Here is a 22,320-nt window from a genome sequence, read left to right on the forward strand (position 1 = left end):
TTTTCAAAGAAGATTCTTTTGTTTTTAATATATACAAATAAAGAAAATCAATGACCCCCTGGGGCGGGGCAACTTTTGACCACAGGGCTTTTATTTGAACAAAATACTTGGTAGACACTTACTACAAGATGTTTCATGCTTAATATCTAAGCCCTAGCTATTTTGGTTTGTTAAAAGAAGATTTTTTAAGTTTTTACTTTATACATTTAAGGAAAATGAATGACCCTCCCCCCCCCCGGGCCAATTTGACCCCAGGGCTTTAATTTGAACAAACTTGGTAGACACCCATTAGAAGATGTTTCATGCTTAATATCTTAGCTCTAGCTCTTTGGGATTTTTAAAATAAGATTTTTACTGTAAGTTTTTACTATAAACATATAAGAAATATCAATGACCCCCCCACCCCCCCCAGGCGGAGACAATTTTGAACCCAGGGATTTTATTTGAACAAACTTGGTAGACACTGACTAGACAATGTTTCATGCGAAATATCTAAGCTCAAGCTCTTTTGGTTTTTAAAGGAAGATTTATTAAGTTTTTTCTTTGGGTTGCCATGGTAACCACAGTTATGCCTGGAATTAAATTCTTTGAACAATTTGACCACTAAAAAAACATTTCTGTGAAGTTTCGAGCGGATTATGAGGAGATGCCGTTTACAGTTAAGGTTTACAGCAGATGGACATGCGACCAAATAGGGATAAAGGGCCATTTCTATTGATATTTTCTTTCATTTAATTGAGGGCCATGGCCCCTTATTCAATTGTTACGGAATGAATTCTATTGTTTTCTTTCGTTCTGTTTACAGTTAGATGGCTCCCTATCCCCCTATTTGGTAGTGCAGATGGACGGACGGACATGGGTAAATGTAAATGCGCCCCATATAGTTTGGGCACATTAATTTATCAAGTATGAATGTAGACTTACATAATTTTTTGCAAACAGTATTTTAAAAGAAAAAAAAATTCTATAAATTATATTTAGTATAATTATTGTGACGTCATAATTTCATGACGTCATGAATTAGAGCGCATGATGTCACCCACAATAATCAGTCAATATATTGCTAATTATAAGAAATTAATAGGAACTTTATTTGCCAAAAAAAATCAAATTATGTTCATTTATCAAAATATCCATGTAGAAAGTAAAAGACCCATGAGAATAATAATTTAGCTTCACTGAGACATAATCTGAGACAACCAAACCTTGTCTCAATATGTCTGAGAAAAACCTCAAATCTTAAAGGGACTCCACTGAGGTTTAAAAGCCTAAAAACATAACATTAGAATTTCTCACATAAATGAACTGGGGCGCTTTAAACAGAAATATATGCAAAGATAGTTAAGAAATATACCTTAAAATAAATCGAAAATCGTAGTTTTATGCTTTTCTTAGCCTAATTTGAGTGAAAAGCGTTTAAACGCTTTTCATTTTGGGTCATTTTTTTACAATTTGAATAATTATTATGGAAAAACGAAGTGCGCGAATGATCAAAGATTCGTTGTCTACACCTACATCAAATGATACATTTATCTGGAAAAAAATATTTTCAGTCCCATCATGTCAAAAAACCTCAGTTGAGTCCCTTTAAGTTAAGATTTTTCTCAATATTTTTAGTGAAGCCTAAATGAGAACAAGAGCGATCAGTAATCACATGTGACACCTCATGATGGCCAATTTCATGTTGGGACAAATTTTGTGACAAGACGGACAGACAGACGGACAGTGCACAACTAGACTTGGTACTGATCATTCCTGTAAAGTTTGGATAAAATTGCACCAGTAGTTTATGAGGAGTAGTCCGGACAAGCTTTTGTGTATCTGGCAACACACAGTAAAAAACATCTTTTTATCAAAGGGCCATAACTCAGCCAAAAATCATTCAACCGGAAAACCCGTGCAATATGCGCAAGGACTTGAGCTACAGATCAATCCTGTAAAGTTTCATTGAATTGCATTAGTGGTATAAGAGAAGTAGTCCGGACAAACTTTAAAAATAAAAATTATTAAAGGGCCATAACTCAAACAAAAATCATTGAACCAGAAAATGCTGACAATATGCACAACTAGACTTGGTACTGAGCATTCCTGTAAAGTTTGGATGAAATTGCACCAGTAGTTTATGAGGAGTAGTCCGGACAAGCTTTTGTGTATCTGGCAACACACAGAAAAAGAAACCTTTTTATCAAAGGGCCAAAACTCAGCCAAAAATCATTCAACCGGAAAACCCGTGCAATATTTGCGCAAGGACTTGAGCTACAGATCAATCCTGTAAAGTTTCATTGAAATTGCATTAGTGGTATCAGAGAAGTAGTCTGGACAAACTTTAAAATTAAAAATTATTAAAGGGCCATAACTCTGACAAAAATCATTGAACCGGAAAATGCTGACAATATGCACAACTAGACTTGGTACTGATCATTCCTGTAAAGTTTGGATGAAATTGCACCAGTAGTTTATGAGGAGTAGTCCGGACAAGTTTTGTGACGGACGGACGGACAGACGGACAGACAGTCGACGGAGAAGTGATCCCTATATGTCGCCACTACTCCGTAGAGGCGACACAAAAATCTCAATCTCAATTTCTAAGTTGAGAAAAATCTCAGATTTGAGCTGAGATTTTGACTTTGAGAACGTTCGTGAAAGCCGGGCCAAGTGCACAACTTCACATTATAAGCAACATTCCTGTAACGTTTCATGACTCTAGGTCAAATACTTTTTGAGCTATGTGCGGCACAAAATGAGAACGGACAGATGGACTGACAAGGGTAAATCTACATGCCCCCGCCCCTAAAGTGGGGGCACAAAAAACCCAGTAAACTCTTTGATAAAGAGGGGTTTAACCCATCAAAACATTGGAGAAATGAGGGGACCCCTCTTTATCACGGAGTTTGCTTTTTATTTTTTAAAATACACAGCTAACTTCAGGATAAAGCGGGAGGGGTAAAACCCCTTGAAACATTGGAGGTTGATAAATTTGTGAAATAAAGTTATTCATTACTTGTTTCCAGAGTGATATCTAAAACTATATTTTAGAAACACTTACAAGGTTTTACTGGTTGTTTGTTAGCCTCTAGTTGTATAGAGCTGAAGTAGACACGTAGATACCACGGTATTGTTTCCATGTAGATCACGGTGAGATCTGTGTCCAATGTGTTATGTAGGATGGTTGTAATACCACCTTTTTCTAAACCGTAACCTGTTGATATAAAATGTATAATAGAAAAATTCTGTGACCAACACAAAATTAACACATCTGTACTTTGCAATTTTATCATGCAACTGCTATGATAACTGCCCGATAACACTTGCCTGATAATTATTTTTGATATCAGGTCAGTAAATAAGCCCCGCCCATTTTTAACGGGCTTTTTTCAATAGCTTATATTCTCATTTTCATCAGCATGTGAATTCTACGTACAATGTAATCTCATACTCTTACAAGTCTTGAATCAAGATGCAATATCTATTTATTTATTATTTCAATTTTGATTTCAAATACGAATAAATTAGATAGCGAATAGTTGTAACACTAACTAAATGAAGTGACGTCATAATTTATATTGCAAATGACATCATCAATGTTCACGTCATACTATTCATGTAATCATAACAAACAGGCTAGACGATTTTCTTTGAGAACTTGTAAATGTTTACTTTATTTTGCCGGATTATTATTTAATAAGTGAACAAATTGTTTCGTTTAAAAAATAAGACGCATGTTTGTGTAGCTTGTGTTTGATTGCCGATTTGACTTTTGTTAAATATTGAAATAATCGTGAACTTTTGAATTTGACAATTCAAGACAAAAAGTGCAGTAAAGTTTATGTGATTCTAAGGGATTTTTTGGATCGATGTTTAAATTAAAGGTAAGAATTCTATTGTGTTAGGCCTACATTCTGTTGTATCTTTTAATTTTATCCGAGTCGAAAGACAAAGTGGCTGCCATTTACAAATTCTAAGTTTCAGGGGCGGATGAATTTGTTTAAAAAATTATTTCTTTGAACAAAAATCCCCTTTTTTTATGAAATTCACTATTTAAAAGTAGACTCTTTTGTTATTTTGACAGTTTTATGTGTTACACGCTAAATAGAAACAAGAGGGCCATGATGGCCCTGAGGTCGCTCACCTGTATATAGGCCCCCGGAGCAGGGCCAGTTTAAACCCCAGGGCTTTTATTTGAACAAACTTGGAAGACACTCATTAGAAGATGTTTCACAATAATAAGTTTTTACTACACACATGTAATGAAAAACAATGATCTCACCCGCCCCCCGTCCGCCCCCACCCCCGGCAGGGCCAATTTTCACCCAAGGGCTTTTATTTGAACAAACTTTGTAGACATCCATAAGAAGATATTTCATGCTAAACATCTAAGCTCTAGCTCATTGGGTTTTTTAAAAGAAGATTTTTAAGTTTTTAATACACACATATAGTTAAAAACAATGACACCCCTGGGGCGGGGCCAGTTTTGACCCCAGGGCTTTTATTTGAACAAACTTTGTAGCGCTCACTAGAAGATGTTTCATGCTTAATATCTAAACTCTAGCTATTTGGGTTTTTACAAAGAAGATTATTTAAGTTTTTGCTATACACATATAAGGAAAATCAATGACCCCCGGGGCGGGGCCAATTTTGACCCCAGGGCTTTTATTTGAACAAACTTGGTAGACACCCATTAGAAGATGTTTCATGCTGAATATCTTAGCTCTAGCTCTTTGGGTTCTTTTAAAGAAAATTTTTTAAGTTTTTACTATATGCATATAGGGAAAATCAATGCTGGGGCGGGGCCAATTTTGACCCCAGGGCTTTTATTTGAACAAACTAGGTACACACTCATTAGAAGATGTTTCATGCTGAATATCTTAGCTCTAGCTCTTTGGGTTCTTTTAAAGAAGAATTTTTAAGATTTTACTATATGCATATAGGGAAAATCAATGACCCCCTGGGGCGGGGCCAATTTTGACCCCAGGGATTTTATTTGAACAAACTTGGTAGACACTCACTAGAAGATGTTTCATGTTCAATATCTAAACTCTAGCTATTTAGGTTTTTTCAAAGAAGATTTTTTAAGTTTTTACTATATGCATATAGGGAAAATTAAGACCCCCCAGGGCGGGGCCAATTTTGACCCCAGGGCTTTTATTTGAACAAACTTTGTAGACACTCACTAGAAGATGTTTCATGCTTAATATCTAAACTCTAGCTATTTGGGTTTTTTCAAAGAAGATTATTTAAGTTTTTGCTATACACATATAAGGAAAATCAATGACCCCCAGGGCGGGGCCAATTTTGACCCCAGGGCTTTTATTTGAACAAACTTGGTAGACACCCATTAGAAGATGTTTCATGCTGAATATCTTAGCTCTAGCTCTTTGAGTTCTTTCAAAGAAGATTTTGTAAGTTTTTACTATATGCATATAGGGAAAATCAATGACTCCCTGGGGCGGGGCCATTTTTGACCCCAGGGCTTTTATTTGAACAAACTTGGTACACACTCATTAGAAGATGTTTCATGCTGAATATCTTAGCTCTAGCTCTTTGGGTTCTTTAAAAGAAGAATTTTTAAGTTTTTACTATATGCATATAGGGAAAATCAATGACCCCCTGGGGCGGGGCCAATTTTGACCCCAGGGCTTTTATTTGAACAAACTTGGTACACACTCATTAGAAGATGTTTCATGCTGAATATCTTAGCTCTAGCTCTTTGGGTTCTTTAAAAGAAGAATTTTTAAGTTTTTACTATATGCATATAGGGAAAATCAATGACCCCCTGGGGCGGGGCCAATTTTGACCCCAGGGCTTTTATTTGAACAAACTTGGTAGACACTCACTAGAAGATGTTTCATGCCAAATATCTAAGCTCTAGCTCTTAGGGTTTTTTAAAAGAAGATATTTAAAGTTTTTTTCTTTCGGTTGCCATGGCAACCAGAGTTCTGCATGGAATTAAATTCTTTGAACAATTTTTAAAGGTGACCACCAAAGGAACATTCCTGTGAAGTTTGGATGAAATTGGCTTAGTGGTTTATGAGGAGATGTCATTTAAAGTAAAAGTTTACGGACGGACGACGGACGGACGCCGGACGAAAAGCGATCACAAAAGCTCACCCTGTCACTTTGTGACAGGTGAGCTAAAAACATGCTACTGTCTTTTGATAGCAAGCCTCGCCCTTTCTAGCCCATATCAGCCTCGCCTGATAAAATTGATATCAAAAGAAAGTAGCATGTTATTCTCCATGTAGCATATGTTACCAAAGTACCAGTACAAATTGCGAGTTAGTTTATCTGGTGTTTATGCCTATGCCTATGTAGAATATTCTGTTTCAATAGCGGTACATATTGTTTGTTAGTTTATTTGGTTTTTATGTCGATTTTAACACAATTTACACATGGTTCTTAACAATTTTACACAAAAGTGTCCCCACTTTAACTTGAACCTTAGTGTGCTTGCAGCAAAAAATTTTAACCATGTGACCAGTGAAGACCAAAATCAGCTGTTACATTTGTGCTGTCTGATCGTGGTCTGCACTGTTAACTGTTCATTCACTACATATTACTTTACTAAATTGCTCCTTCTTAAAAGAAAAAGTTAAATTCTTATCATAAACTGCTAATAACTGATAATACTTTATCAACTATTCAATCAATAATAAATAAACTTTTTATCTACACTACAAACAAACCTGTTACAAATCTCTGTGCGTACAGTGGTGGCGGAGTTATCTCCCCATATTTCACTTTAGCATTGTACGACCCTTGCAAGTTGAATATCTTTCCCGACTTGGTATGTTTCTTTACGTCCCACACATTGTACATACGTTTTTCTCCTCCCCTCGTGAAGTTAACAACTTGGTCTGGTTCGGGATGTAATAACATCTGGTCGAATATAGAACATTATTCCATGTTTGTTTTGTTTGTTTTGTTTTATTGGGTTTTAAGTCATGCCTACACAGTATAGGTCATAAGGCGACGTTCCAGCTTTACTGGTGGAGGAAGACCTCAGGTGCCCTTCCGTGCATTATTTCAGGTACGAACAGGTATCTGAGTAGAACCACTGACATTCCGTAAGCTAGCTGGATAGCTTCGTCACATGAAAGAATTCAAAGTCCCTGACGGGATTTGAACCCAAAGCGGTGAGGGGCAAGTGGTTTAAAGTCAACAACCTTAACCAGTTGGCACAGACGCGCCATTATTACATGTAATGACATAATCACTGTGACTGTCATACGGCAAGTTTTCAGATTAACTGGTAAAAGAAGACCTTACCTTGTTTCAGGATGTACAACATCAGGTTGGATATATAGAACATTTTTGTTTTTGTTAGATTTTAAGGGACACTGACCCAGTAAAGGTAATGTGGCAACATTTCAACTTTACTAATCCAGTAAATGTCATGCGCAGACATTTCAACTTAACTGGCAGAGGAAGACCTCTCATGCACAAGCAGGTAATCAGTTTAAACATATTCATTTCAGCTCAATTAGGAAACAATATGTTGCAGCTCGATTGCGAAACAATTTCTTGCAACTTATATTAATCACTTTCGAATCAGCTCCCTGGAACCAACCAGTGCTGGTGTCATATGAGGAAAATGATCGAGACCTGAGCAGGGCTTGAACCCATGATCTCTGGGTTGAGAGGCACACTTCTTAACCACTAGGTCACCGTTCCCCTTGAGCAGGCACACAAGTACTGCAGATATAAACAAGCTGGATAATTTCATAACATAAACATGGGTGCAAGTTAAAATTTTGAAAAACCTGAACTATTTGTTTGGGGGCCAGGGGGCCCGGTGGGTCCAGGGCAATGCCCGGCCAGGGGTCCAGGGGGCCGGAGGCCCCCGGAAGCTCCTGCATTATAGCACATTTGAAGGCCTAAAATGCAATTCCCTTGAATGAATACATGCCAGATAACATAGTATTTTCACTTTGAAGGTCTTCTCGATATCTTTTGTATTAAATCCTTCGTGTATTTTTATTTTTATTTATAAACAAAACTCATGGCCCTTAAGGGCATAAGAGTGAACAATCAACAAAACAAAAAATAATAATGCAAACATGGCATGAAGTAAATAAGTAAATAAGGAAGATGACTTATTGAAATTTCAGCATTATAGCTTTGACAAAAATGGCTAGATTAAATAAAGTATTTCTGTTGTCGCTACACATAAGAGCCTGAAAATTTAAAATACTAGGAAACCTTGAATAATAGTTACTGATATACCTGTGTCTTTCATGATTAAAATAAGTACATTTAAAAATATAATGAAATTAGAAACTTCATTTTGACTAACAAATTGTACAATTACTTTCTGTTTACATATTACCCTGTAGCCGAATCGGTAACGAAGCCGCTTTTTCATTGGATGATTATAATTAGCGCGCCAATCTAAATCGTTGTAATAAATTCACGGATAAAATTGCATGCCGGGATTAATAATACATGTTTTCGTAAACATCTCGTATATCTTCGGAAACTATCGGCAGTTTCCGCGAAAGTTTACTATTGACGCTTCGAGAACAACCGTGAGCATCCGTGTGTTATATAGCGTTCTCGATTATGAACTTCTAATCGGTGGTACTTCTCAGTTTGAAAGAGTAGACCCGCACCATACCCCTCCAAATATCTCAACGGATTTACGTGATTTGCAAAAATAATCCCTCCGGCACGTGAAAAACCGGAACTTCCGGCACATGCTGGAAAACTTGCACCCATGCATAAAAGAATCCAAATTTTCTGATAGAATGTACACCAAAAGAAAAAGTAAGGGTGCAAAATATATGAGTCTGTGATCTAAACAACTCAACATAGAGAAGGATCGACACTAATTAGACTTAAATAATTGCCTAACTGCAGTCTTTTAATCTGTAATATCAGGCTATGTATCAATGCACTAAAGCCCTTATCATGTGATCAGATAGAAACAGAAATCAAACAAAGGTTCTTACCTCTTTATGTAAAGTATTGTCAACGTAAACTTTACTAAAACTAGACATGGGACACGCTTCATGTATGCTCCTACCAAACATTGACTTTATACTCCAATCTGTAAGATTTAAAGTACATTTGTATAAATTGATTTTACCCTTTGTCCGCTATATCGGCTGGTGGCAACTGGATATACCAAGCAACCAGTGCAGTCCAAAGTCAGAACATATAATTGCAGTCTGATCAAGATCTGCACTGTTCTGCTATTCAGGCAATACATAATTTGACATTTTCCCTAAACATAACAAATGGTTTAGTCTAGTCTGAAATATGGACGAGTCCATTTGAGATATTGAACATGATAAGAGTTAATTAACCTACGTACATACATATGTAACAAGCATTCATGCATGTTACAGTGCAAATATTTAAGTCCAAACCAATTAGCATAAAATCATTTCTAGTATAACATGTATGTTTTGATTTGGATGACTGAGCTGGTAGCTTTTTTACAAGTGTTTGTTTGTTTGTTTGTTTGTTTCATTTCATGCCTTTTCCCAACATTATTTCAGTCATATAGGCGGGTAGTTTCCTAACCATCGTTCCTGGAGAGTTACACCAGTACTAGACTACCTTCCTCCGCGCTAAACTACCAAAGCATCTCCCGGGGATCGAACCCACGCCAGAGAGGTAACTGGATTAGAAGTCTTACCCCTCGACCACGGAGGCGTTTTTTACAAGTGTAATATCAACCTACTTTGGTATCCATTCAGTTTCCCTCTATTTGATGATGTGGGGTTGAATACAACTGTTAGGGTTTGCTTTAATTCTATACCAGCCAGTGTGCACTCTTTGTCCTGAAAATATTGTATCATGGAATGTCACAAGCTCTGGTTACTGTGATTAGTGGAAATGTTTCACTTTAAGTTTATTTTCACAGCTATTTTCTTACCTACTGCATATAATATGAACACATCTGCATGTATTTCTACATTCAAAACTGTATAAGAAATATGAAGCTGGTGCTAGTGGGCATGGGCAGGAAGCTTTCACTTTCCAGCAACACCTATGAACAGGCTCAATTTAATCTGGTCTGCAACATTTTCAATTTTGCCGTTTTGGACGTTCTTTACAGATTCCTTTATTTCTCTATTCTATGCAAAAGATATCTTAATTAAGTTTATACGGAACTTAGTTATAGAAATAAATACTCAAACAGTGAAGGAGAATTTTTAATTAATGTAATAACTAAGTATACAAGTAGAAAATGACCTTTGACCTTGATAACTCACCTGACATACAGGTCTGACATGCAGGCCTAGAGAGTGATAACTGGCATCATACAATCTCACGGCATTAAACAAAGTAGCTTAACCAGCCTGAAAATAATACAGGAAAATACCATATATAACATAAACAGGGCTTTTTTCCTTTTACAGCAGGGGTTCTTTCAGGGCGGCTTCCCCAAAGAAAAATTCTTTATTTTAAAATCATGCAGTTTCCCCAAAAATTGAATAGACATCATGTTTTTTCTTCATAAAACTAATTGCTTCAAAACAAATAAAATGTTTTCATTATAATCAAAGTACTATTATTATATACAGAAGAAGGGTGTGACTTTTCAATGTACATGTTACAATGTACATCAGTAACATTTAAAGAACATACTTGGGTTATATTATAATAAGCCTTAATCAACAGACTGTTTAAAAACATTAAATTCTTTACTGAATTTGTTTCACTTAGTTATGACTATTAATTTATGTACAGGTGTGTGGACTTTGATTGGGGGTGGTCTTTAAGTACAGGTTTTGATATATTTTCATAGCAGTTAAATGATGGATCAGTATCATCATAATAATTATTACCTGAGATTCACAAGGTAGCAGTTTTTCCCAAGGTGTAAGATTTTCTGTACAGACAATTTCTTTAGGAAGTGCCGAGTACCGCATGAATCTCGAGTCAAAACTGTAATACTCTGATGCAAGACCCATAGGTCTGAAGCTCCAGCGTGGTATGACCGTGGCCTTCGAGTCCATGAAGTTTAAGGACGCACAGAATAAACCCGACAAAGCGTTCACTAATTCTGCCCATAATTGATCAATGCTTAATAACAATCAATATAAGATCATAAAGTATTCATGTATAACACTGTATCAACAGCAAGCTGATCAATACAGGTACTCTATCAATACAGTTAAACAATTATATAAAACATGACAATGTTTAAAATATTGTAAAAACATTACACAATTCAAATAATATTGTACACAGTATAATAGTGTTATATTGGCTATCACCTTAATTTGAGAGTAAACCTCAAGAAACCTCAAGAGCTACTCTCTTATGTACCATTTATAGAGCTTAATTTTTTAACCCGAGAGGTGGAAGATAGATATATTAGCTTTTAAACATTGATCCAGATATTAAAACTAGAAATAATTTAATAAGTCTATAGGACAAATTTAAATGTTTTCTTAGTCTACAGGCACATATTGAGAGATTGAAGACAAAACAAACTTGAAAGCTACTATGATTTTTATCAACTGAGAATGTTTACTTTTATTCTTAAATTTTTATGTGAAGACTATAATAAGAATCAGTTCATTAAAGCTACATTAGCTACAGTTAATGACAGAATTAAATTTCTAGTATGAAAACAAAAGAGCACAACTTACAGTCCATAATTCGGTTGAAACCACACCCATAGTTCCACCCCAGGTGGGGCATCTTCTGGAGGGTAACCCCAATGCTCATGTTTCCACACCCCCTGTGTTTGAGACAGGTGCAGCTCTTGAACTTTATATCTATTCAATACATCTCCTAAAGCCTTTGGAAATAAATTGTAGTGTTGAACTGAAAAAAAAAATTCATTATGTATATTTGTCTGCCTATCATGCTACAATCACTGGGTAAGTTTTTGACCAAGTGAGATTCACTATTGCTAGCCACGTAGGTTCAAACTCAATTAGGAGCAAGCTATCATTTCCTTTAGAAAGAAACTTTACTAATGGTTGGTTCAAGGAACAGATTCAAGAGTGTGAATAAAAGCTAATGCTTCCTAGACAATGAAACTTAAATAAATTCAGATTATTCTGTTTAATGACAGTTCAGGTAATAATAATAGGAAAAAAAGCATCAAAAAGTTTAACAGTCAAACAGAACAAATAGATTTCATGCATAATAACTGCTTAATAAATACTAGAGCATCAGCAGATCCAGGAGTGTACATTAAACATATACTACATTTGAGCCACATCATTTCAAAACCAACATAATGGGTTGGCGACCAGCATGGATCCAGACCAGCATGCGCATCCCTGCAGTCAGATCAGGATCCAAGCTGTTTGCTTACCAACCCTATTACAAGTAGAGAAACTGATAGCAAACAGCATGGATCCTGATCAGACTGCCCGGATGCGCAGGCTGGTCTGGATCCATGCTGGTCGCAAACCCGTTATATTGGTTTTGTCGTGACGCAGCTCATTTACACTATTCTTACATTTATACCATTCTAACACTTTCAGAGACAAAGAAAGGCTATATACTGGATTAGACCCCTGGGTCTAAACCAGGAGTATATAAACCAGGTTCACTCCGTTTTCTTTAGTGTATTATATACAAGTTTTACTACTGAACAAGAGGGCCATGATGGCCCTGAGGTCGCTCACCTGTATATAGGCACTACCCAACCCCCCCCCCCCCCCCCCAACGTTGCAGGGCCAATTTAACCCAAGGGCTTTTATTTGCACAAACTTGGTAGACACCCATAAGAAGATGTTTCATGCTAAACATCTAAGCTCTAGCTCATTGGGCTTTTTAAAAGAAGATTTTTTTAAAGTTTTTACTATACACATGTAGTTAAAAACAATGACACCCCTGGGGCAGGGCCAGTTTTGACCCCAGGGCTTTTATTTGAACAAACTTTGTAGACACTTACTAGAAGATGTTTCATGCTTAATATCTAAACTCTAGCTCTTTGGGTTTTTTCAAAGAAGATTTTAAGTTTTTGCTATACACATATAAAGAAAATCAATGACCCCCGGGACAGGGCCAATTTTGACCCCAGGTCTTTTATTTGAACAAACTTTGTAGACACTCACTAAAAGATGTTTCATGCTTAATATCTTAACTCTAGCTATTTGAGTTTTTTCAAAGAAGATTTTTTAAGTTTTTGCTATACACATATAAGGAAAATCAATGACCCCCATGGCGGTGCCAATTTTGACCCCAGGGCTTTTATTTGAACAAACTTGGTAGACACCTATTAGAACATGTTTGATGCTAAATATCTTAGCCATAGCTCTTTGAGTTCTTTAAAAGAAGATTTTTTAAGTTTTTACTATATGCATATTGGGAAAATCAATGACCCCCGGGGCGGGGCCAATTTTGACCCCAGGGCTATTATTTGAACAAACTTGGTAGACACTTATTAGAACATGTTTCATGCTAAATATCTTAGCTCTAACTCTTTTGGTTCTTTAAAAGAAGATTTTTTAAAGTTTTTACTATATGCATATAGGGAAAATCAATGACCCCCCGGGGTGGGGCCAATTTTGACCCCAGGGCTTTTATTTGAACAAACTTGGTAGACACCCATTAGAACATGTTTCATGCTAAATATCTTAGCTCTAGCTCTTTGGGTTCTTTAAAAGAAGATTTTTTAAGTTTTTACTATATGCATATAGGGAAAATCAATGATCCCCCGGGGCGGGGCCAATTTTGACCCCAGGGCTTTTATTTGAACAAACTTGGTAGACACTCACTAGAAGATGTTTCATGCCAAATATCTAAGCTCTAGCTCTTATGGTTTTTTAAAAGAAGATATTTAAAGTTTTTTCTTTCGGTTGCCATGGCAACCAGAGTTCTGCATGGAATTAAATTCTTTGAACAATTTTTAAAGGTGACCACCAAAGGAACATTCCTGTGAAGTTTGGATGAAATTGGCTTAGTGGTTTATGAGGAGATGTCATTTAAAGTAAAAGTTTACGGAGGGACGACGGACGGACGCCAGACGAAAAGCGATCACAAAAGCTCACCCTGTCACTTTGTGACAGGTGAGCTAAAAATGCATAGGGGTTTAATCCAGGAGATTGCCCAAAGAAACTCGAAAGAAAATCACACTGGCTATCTCCACAAATATCAACAATACCTAAAGTAAATTTAATCTATAAATATTAAGAGTAATGATACACTCCATTTAACAAACATATCTCCTAAAAGTCCTTTAGACGACTTTTTTTCTGAATGTATACACTGCAGAACCTTCCGGTATGTACGCAGCGGGAATTTTTTAATCATAAAAAAGCAGCATTTTGAAAATATGTGACAAATGAAACTTAAAATATTTGTCTGTTTTCTGTAGAAACATTCACAATTCTAGGTATTGTTGATTTTAATCATGATAAATTAAACATTTTTTTTAATATGCTTTTTATCGGCTATTTCATCAGGCTTCCATGAGATTTTGTTAAAAGTGTTATGTTCAGTTAGTCTCATCCGACATTTGATAAAAATAAGAATGGGACAACTTGTAGAATGTAACAATCGGTCCAATTTCTTGATTTCCAAAAATTTGTAAGTTTTGTCAAAAAATAAATGAAAGAAAAATCATAAAACAAGAGGGCCATGATGGCCCTGAGGTCGCTCACCTGTATATAGCCCCCCCCCCAACCCCCATCCCCCTCCCCCCAACATTGCAGGGCCAATTTAACCCAAGGGCTTTTATTTTGCACAAACTTGGTAGACACCCATAAGAAGATGTTTCATGCTAAACATCTAAGCTCTAGCTGATTGGGCTTTTTAAAAGAAGATTTGTTTAAAGTTTTTACTATACACATATAGTTAAAAACAATGACACCCCTGGGGCCGGGCCAGGGCTTTTATTTGAACAAACTTTGTAGACACTTACTAGAAGATGTTTCATGCTTAATATCTAAACTCTAGCTATTTGGGTTTTTTCAAAGAAGATTTTAAGTTTTTGCTACACACATATAAAGAAAATCAATGACCCCCGGGGCGGGGCCAATTTTGACCCCAGGTCTTTTATTTGAACAAACTTTGTAGACACTCACTAAAAGATGTTTCATGCTTAATATCTTAACTCTAGCTATTTGGGTTTTTTCAAAGAAGATTTTTTAAGTTTTTGCTATACACATATAAGGAAAATCAATGACCCCCGGGGCGGTGCCAATTTTGACCCCAGGGCTTTTATTTGAACAAACTTGGTAGACACCTATTAGAACATGTTTGATGCTTAATATCTTAGCCATAGCTCTTTGATTTCTTTAAAAGAAGATTTTTTAAGTTTTTACTATATGCATATAGGGAAAATCAATGACCCCCCCCCCCCCGGGGCGGGGCCAATTTTGACCACAGGGCTTTCATTTGATCAAACTTGGTAGACACTTATTAGAACATGTTTCATGCTAAATATCTTAGCTGTAACTCTTTTGGTTCTTTAAAAGAAGATTTTTTAAGTTTTTACTATATGCATATAGGGAAAATCAATGACCCCCTGGGGAGGGGCCAATTTTGACCCCAGGGCTTTTATTTGAACAAACTTGGTAGACACCCATTAGAACATGTTTGATGCTCAATATCTTAGCCATAGCTCTTTGAGTTCTTTAAAAGAAGATTTTTTAAGTTTTTACTATATGCATATAGGGAAAATCAATGACCCCCCGGGGCCGGGCCAATTTTGACCCCAGGGCTTTTATTTGAACAAACTTGGTAGACACCCATTAGAACATATTTCATGCTAAATATCTTAGCTCTAGCTCTTTGGGTTCTCTAAAAGAAGATTTTTTAAGTTTTTACTATATGCATATAGGGAAAATCAATGACCCCCCGGGGCGGGGCCAATTTTGACCCCAGGGCTTTTATTTGAACAAACTTTGTAGACACTCACTAGAAGATGTTTCATGCCAAATATCTAAGCTCTAGCTCTTATGGTTTTTTAAAAGAAGATATTTAAAGTTTTTTCTTTCGGTTGCCATGGCAACCAGAGTTCTGCATGGAATTAAATTCTTTGAACAATTTTTAAAGGTGACCACCAAAGGAACATTCCTGTGAAGTTTGGATGAAATTGGCTTAGTGGTTTATGAGGAGATGTCATTTAAAGTAAAAAGTTTACGGACGGACGACGGAAGAACGACGGACGGCCGGACGCCAGATGAAAAGCGATCACAAAAGCTCACCCTGTCACTTTGTGACAGGTGAGCTAAAAACAGGTTAATATATATATATGTCTGTCATTCTTTATTTACACTCAGCTATTCTTGGTTGTGAAATAGAACTATTCCGAGAGTTAATCAAGTGACCTTGATCACCAATGTGTATACATATTTCAGTCAATATCTGATATTGTATGCAATTCCTCGCATAAAATCCATGGAATCTCTGTTTCAAAATCACTCGAGACATGAAGGATCTTCTCATTGGTCTTCTTAACCCCTTTTGACTTTTTTTTAATACGATGCTCAGTTGTTTTGACCAAGCTGATCATTATTCATATTTACTTACCATTATAGCCATCTAATCAAGACCGCCTCAGACTATTTTGTTGTGGGGTGATTTAAAGAGTTGTAGGATTAAAACTTATTTTTAATAAGTCGCAGAAGCAGTCATGGATTACCAATCAACAGTAACATTCTTGGTTTCAAATATTAATCACTAGTACTGTCACGGCAGAATGTCTCAATCTGCAGCAAACACAAACTAATTTGATCAACACTAAGCATCGTGGAGCTCTAATCGAAAAGTGCTGACATAATTATTGCAGGCTATATGAATTATGATGTAATGATATCTGACTGACAGCTTGTGGTGTGTAATCACTGGCTGGCAAATGTATTTATGTTTGTTTAGTTACTTACGTTTATCATGTTTAAGTGTCTTCAGTGAAAATTAAAACTTATGCAGAATTTTTGAAATCTATGCATTAAAGATGCATACCAGGCTGCCTGATCATGCGTCACTGATAACCCTGTATTACTGTGCACTTGAATTTAAGTCTGACTTATATGACTTGTCGAAGAGGTCAAGAAAATAATTAGACAGTGCATACCTTTATGTTAATTGTTATGGTGATGTCGGTCATAACAGTAAACCACAGCCTTCCTACCCAGAGAAGTAGTATTCTACTTCTACATCATACTGCTTTAAAATCGTTTCCGATCACTCTACATTGTATACATTAAAGAGACAGCTATGAGATACAAGGGAACCCAGGAACCTAATAGACCCCTTGGTTCTTTTACATGCCCTGGGCTCACACTGGCTCAAATAAAATAATAGCCAATATTTTTAACTTAAAATAATAATAGCCAAAAGTTCAGCGGACTATTCAAGATTTAGCGGTTAACAACATAAGCAGTTGATTAAATAAACATTACATATAAAACTTTTTCAGTTTTATAAGGATTCTCAAATAAACTGATACATTTGTGTATATTGATAAATATCTTTTTTTAAAATAGAACCACACTTTAAATTGTTATTATAGAACAGAATAAAAATGTTATATACATGTAGTATAATTACTGTAAAGTTTCATTATAAATTTACATAATGCTTTTATCAGACAATTTATTTTGTTTGTTCTAATCAAATTTTGTCATCTATAACCCCGTCAATTTCCACATTTCACACTGAACTGGAGTAGATCTAGGTCATTTATGCCTATAGAAATAACACTTGCAAACTCATTCACAGAATGCAGTCTTTTTTCTGAATAACTTACTGAAAAATGTCATCAAAACCAATGATATATAAATTTTCTGCCATATTAGTAAAGGCTTTTAAACAGAACATAGCTTATTTTCACTATCAAAATTATCGGTGTTGCGAAAATATGTGACAATCGGATTTTTCCCGTTTTCTGAAGAAAAATTCACAATTTTGTTTGTAGTCCAAAAAGTTGTTTGAAAGTAAATACTTTTTAAATATTTTATCATTGTTTTCCTCTGGCGATTTAGTCAAGCAGCTTAAAACAAAAAAAATCAAAATTTGCCATTACTGTAATTTACGGTAAATTTTGGGTTGGTAAATATCCACTTTATCAATTCTAAGACGATTTTTTTGGCTAATTGGCGAACATTTGATGGCTATTTTAATGCTGGACAATATCTTTTAAGTACTTATACAATTTTACATCTCGCATGTATTTTTATCACCTCGGGCAATGTGGTAAGCGGCACGTGACCGATAAAAAGTTGACACTCAATTAAATCCACCCCGCTGGTGTTAATTGGGTCTATTGCATTCTTTATCGATTTTTACACCTTATATAAACACTGTTGGAAGTAAAATATAATCGCCAGATTTTGTAGCCAAAATGCAAAAATAATCGCCAAACTTATAAAATAATCGCAAATGGCGACTATTGCGACCGACAGCGTGAGCCCTGCATGCCCATTGTATAGCACTGATACATGCGAGGATTACCTTGATTTCTTACCAGTACACCTCTAGGTAGGTGGGAAACACTGAAAGTGTCTCTGAAAAATCCCAAGGGTGTAACCCAGTATCGAACCCGGGACCTCAGGAGTGAGAATCATTGGTTTAACCAGCTGACCTATATGTATTCTGATCATTATCTTTACTGTTTTACCATTGTTGTCAAACAGAGATTGGGAACCTAGACATTCGGTTTATGTCACACCAGCTTTCTGCTTCCTAGGGTGTAATAACCAGTAATCGCACCAATGAAGACTGTGAAACAATTTGGAAAATGGTAAGTCTAAGAGAATCACACCACTGCCTCTGGTGAGACTTGAACCCACGACACCCGTCTAAGGAGCACGATGCTCTAACCTTTCACTACTCTTCCACACAATTTCCATTTAGATTGGTATTTTGTCGAAAATCAGACATTACAATTTACAGGAATTATTGTTGAAAAATATTTTTAAACTTGCTGAGGCATAACTCACATGTTTCTTCATCGGAAATAGACGAATTCCAAATTGTTGTGAATTGGAAGTGATTCAATACATTTCCTTTCTCCAAAGATTTAATAAATAGTTCTTCATAGAATGCATCTTTACTTGCTGCATTTATACAATGCACAAAAAGTGACAAGAAAACTACTGGAAAAGCCGGCTTCCCTAACATGTCCGCCATCTTTGATACTTTAAAAAACATATACCATACAGTAAACGAAAGAATTGTCTAAAACCTGTATTTTTTATATTATCAATTAAATATTAGTAGAATGTTAGCTATAGTAGCACAAGTCTTTAAAAAAAAGAATTTAAGTCCAAACTAAGCAATTGTAGACCCATATCCCTGACTTGTATTACATAAAATACTATTTTACATATATCCAACCTCACATCGTCTTTCTTCAAAATAAAAAAATGACAAAAAGAAAAAACAAAACAAAAAACGGCTGAACAATGTTTTTGCACAGACACTTGTGGTGTTAAGCTCGCTCAAAACGCCTTTAAAATCCAAATAAAATGTATATTTGTCAATCCCAGCACATGTACTGATAATATAAAAACTTGATAATAAGCCGTTTTGAAATTTTAAATCATATTGCTTAATTATAGACTTTTCTCAAAACGGCTTATATTAAGTTTGTTTGTTCAGACCACAGCTGCGAACCCATGTTCTAAATTTCAAACAAGAAATCACCAAAAACCATGAACCTATCAACCAAACTGATGTCATTCTCATGGACCTTTCTAAGATATTTGACAAAGGTGATCATCTGTCTGATAAAAAAAACTGCTGTGTTCAACAGGGATCCGTCCTTGACCATTACCTATTCCTATACGTAGCAGTATAAATGACCTGCCTAACAGACTCTGTCAAATATAAGACTATGTTTGCTGATGAGACTATTTGTCACATGACCGGGACCCACTCAATAAATGAGCCGCGTCACGACAAAACCAACATAATGGATTTGCGACCAGCATGGATCCAGACCAGCCTGCGCATCTGTGCAGTCTGATCAGGATCCATGCTGTTCGCTATCAGTTTCTCTACTTGTTATAGGGTTAGTAAGCGAACAGCATCGATCCTGATCAGATTGCGCGGATGCGCAGGCTGGTCTGGATCAATGCTGGTCGCAAACCCATTATGTTGGTTTTGTCGTGACGCGGCTCAAATGACGGAATATCTCTGCAGAAAAATCCCAAGAATTTGAAAAAAAATGGAAAGAGCCTGGTCAATGGAATCAAGACAAATGCGAAATCTTAGGAATGTCGAGAGACTCCATAATGTACCCACTTAGGCTTCATCACAACTGCAGATGTTTCTTAATCTAAAATCTGACCATTTTTCATGTGTAAATATTGAATTCTACTTAAGTCGATGCTAGGGGGCGTGGAATTAAGGTATCTTTCACTTTCCAGTTCTGCCTCTAAATATGCTCAGTCAAACCGAGCATGCTACATTTCTTTTAATTTTGTTGTTTTTGGCGTTCTTTAGTGATTCCGTTTCTTTCTAATAATATAACATCGTGATCAAAAGCAACATCATCTTCTGTTTCATTCAAAGAAATGTAAAAACTGACAATAAATAGGTCAATATACTGCAGCATGCAACACCTTTTCCCCCCTTATCTTAAATGCTGTTCTATTGTCTGGCATTCTTGGTACCCCCTTAAAAACAACAACAACAAACAAAGAAATGCAAAGGTCAGCAGCCTATCACGTGATGTAAGACTACAATTACACAAGCAGTGTTACTAAATTGCTCAGCAGTTTGGAATTAAAATCTGCAACAACGTAGGTTACAAAATTCACTCATTTTACAAAATCAGACATAGCATTTGCAGTGGACAGTGGACGTCCCCTTGAATTGTAATACCTCTTTTCTGAACTAACAAGTATTCTAACTCTTTTATATAGGACCCTAATTAAGCTTCTTTAATTTAGTTATCACCTAATTTCTTAAATATCTCTTTTTACTTGACTGTAAATCATATTTGTTCCTTTTTTACGGAAAATTGTGATTGCATTGTACATGTTTTTACAAACACATCTTTTACACATTGTAAAATTTAGTAATTTTTTTTCGCATAAAAATAGATGCGCCCTAACCTCAAAAGAGAACTAAAATTCACTGAGGCTTATGGCTGCTTAATATTTAGGTATAACAATAAGCAAAGATCTATCCTGGACCTACAATACATTTCATATAATAGCTAAATTCAACATCTCACTCATATTTTAAAAGGAAATGTTAAAACTCGAAGCAAAAAGATCATTGAAACTGCCTTTCAACCCATTGTTAGACCCAGTTGGAATATTGTTCCACAGTTTGGAATCATTTGTCAAAATTTATCATGTCGAAAATTTGCCAGGAGTGGTATGTACGTACATTGTACACATGTATATTGCGACTACGGTTACATCAGTTGTGTATCTATCATGTTAGCAGAGCTTAACTGGCAAACTGTAAAGCGGAGACATGACATCAGCTCTGTCACTGCTATTTACAAAAACCAACACAATCTTGTGAGGGTTGACCATAACCATCTGTCACCAAGCAGAAATCACAACCATTTAATACAGTAATCGAGGACACAGTATTACTCCTACTCATTTCCCCCAGAAGTATTCGCCTGTTGAATGGCATGCATGTGCCTATATCCTTACCATTGTTTAGACATTTTCAGTGGGCAGCTGCACCCCTTCCAAAACTGTTTTGGATCTTGCTATCTAACAGTAGTATTGTAGTTTAATTTTCAAACTGCTCTTATCCATTAGATTGCACATAACAGATATTTGTTTTCACATCTATTCCCAGACAATGCTGCTCTGTGTAACTGTACTTTGATTTTGCTGTTGTGGCTTGATTGAGCCGGGGCCTGCGTTCTGTAAACGTCGCCTTTGCCTGGTTGACCTTTGTTTTCATCTTTCATAGAGGATTTACTTATGTTATCGTGAATGATATTTATTAAAAGAACCAAAAGGAAAATGAAGAAGAAACATGGAAAAGACCAGATAAGTTCTTAACTGGTTAGAGAGTTTCTACGAGATAAAACAAGATACAATGTACCCAATTCTCTCCACGCGGTGCTCAGAATTACTGGGTACTTCCACCATACTAGAAAATAACTCTCCACAGCCAGAAAGTAGCAACAATGTCAACTTTGACACTGCTCATACAATTAATGAAGAAAACTTGACTGATATTGAGATCAATGAAAATCCAAACATACAACCATTCTTCAATAAACAAGGATTAAAAATTTTTCATCTCAATATCCATTATCTCTACCCCAAATTTGATCAGATGAAAATTTTATTACATTACCACAAAGAAATCGATATACTTGGCTTATGTGAAACATTTTTAAATAGTCATTTTGAAGACAGTGAATTTCAACTAAATAATTTCAATATGTTTCGAAGAGACAGACAAAGTAATGGA

The 22,320-nt window shown here is 35.9% G+C and overlaps 1 long non-coding RNA gene across 1 annotated transcript; it reads right to left on the reverse strand.

The window, feature by feature from the left end:
* Positions 1-3,016: 3,016 nt before the first annotated feature.
* LOC132728196 (uncharacterized) lies at positions 3,017-19,052 on the reverse strand. Its single transcript, XR_009625454.1, has 8 exons — positions 18,864-19,052; positions 11,607-11,784; positions 10,797-11,034; positions 10,221-10,307; positions 9,686-9,785; positions 8,949-9,046; positions 6,684-6,876; positions 3,017-3,199 (listed from the first exon to the last, which is right to left on the reverse strand). It is a non-coding gene; the product is annotated as an uncharacterized LOC132728196 (long non-coding RNA).
* Between the last annotated feature and the right edge of the window lie 3,268 nt (positions 19,053-22,320).

This window comes from Ruditapes philippinarum, unplaced genomic scaffold (genome assembly GCF_026571515.1).
Source record: "Ruditapes philippinarum isolate M1 unplaced genomic scaffold, ASM2657151v2 ctg4221_1_1_1_1, whole genome shotgun sequence".
In the NCBI taxonomy this organism is placed as follows: domain Eukaryota; kingdom Metazoa; phylum Mollusca; class Bivalvia; order Venerida; family Veneridae; genus Ruditapes; species Ruditapes philippinarum.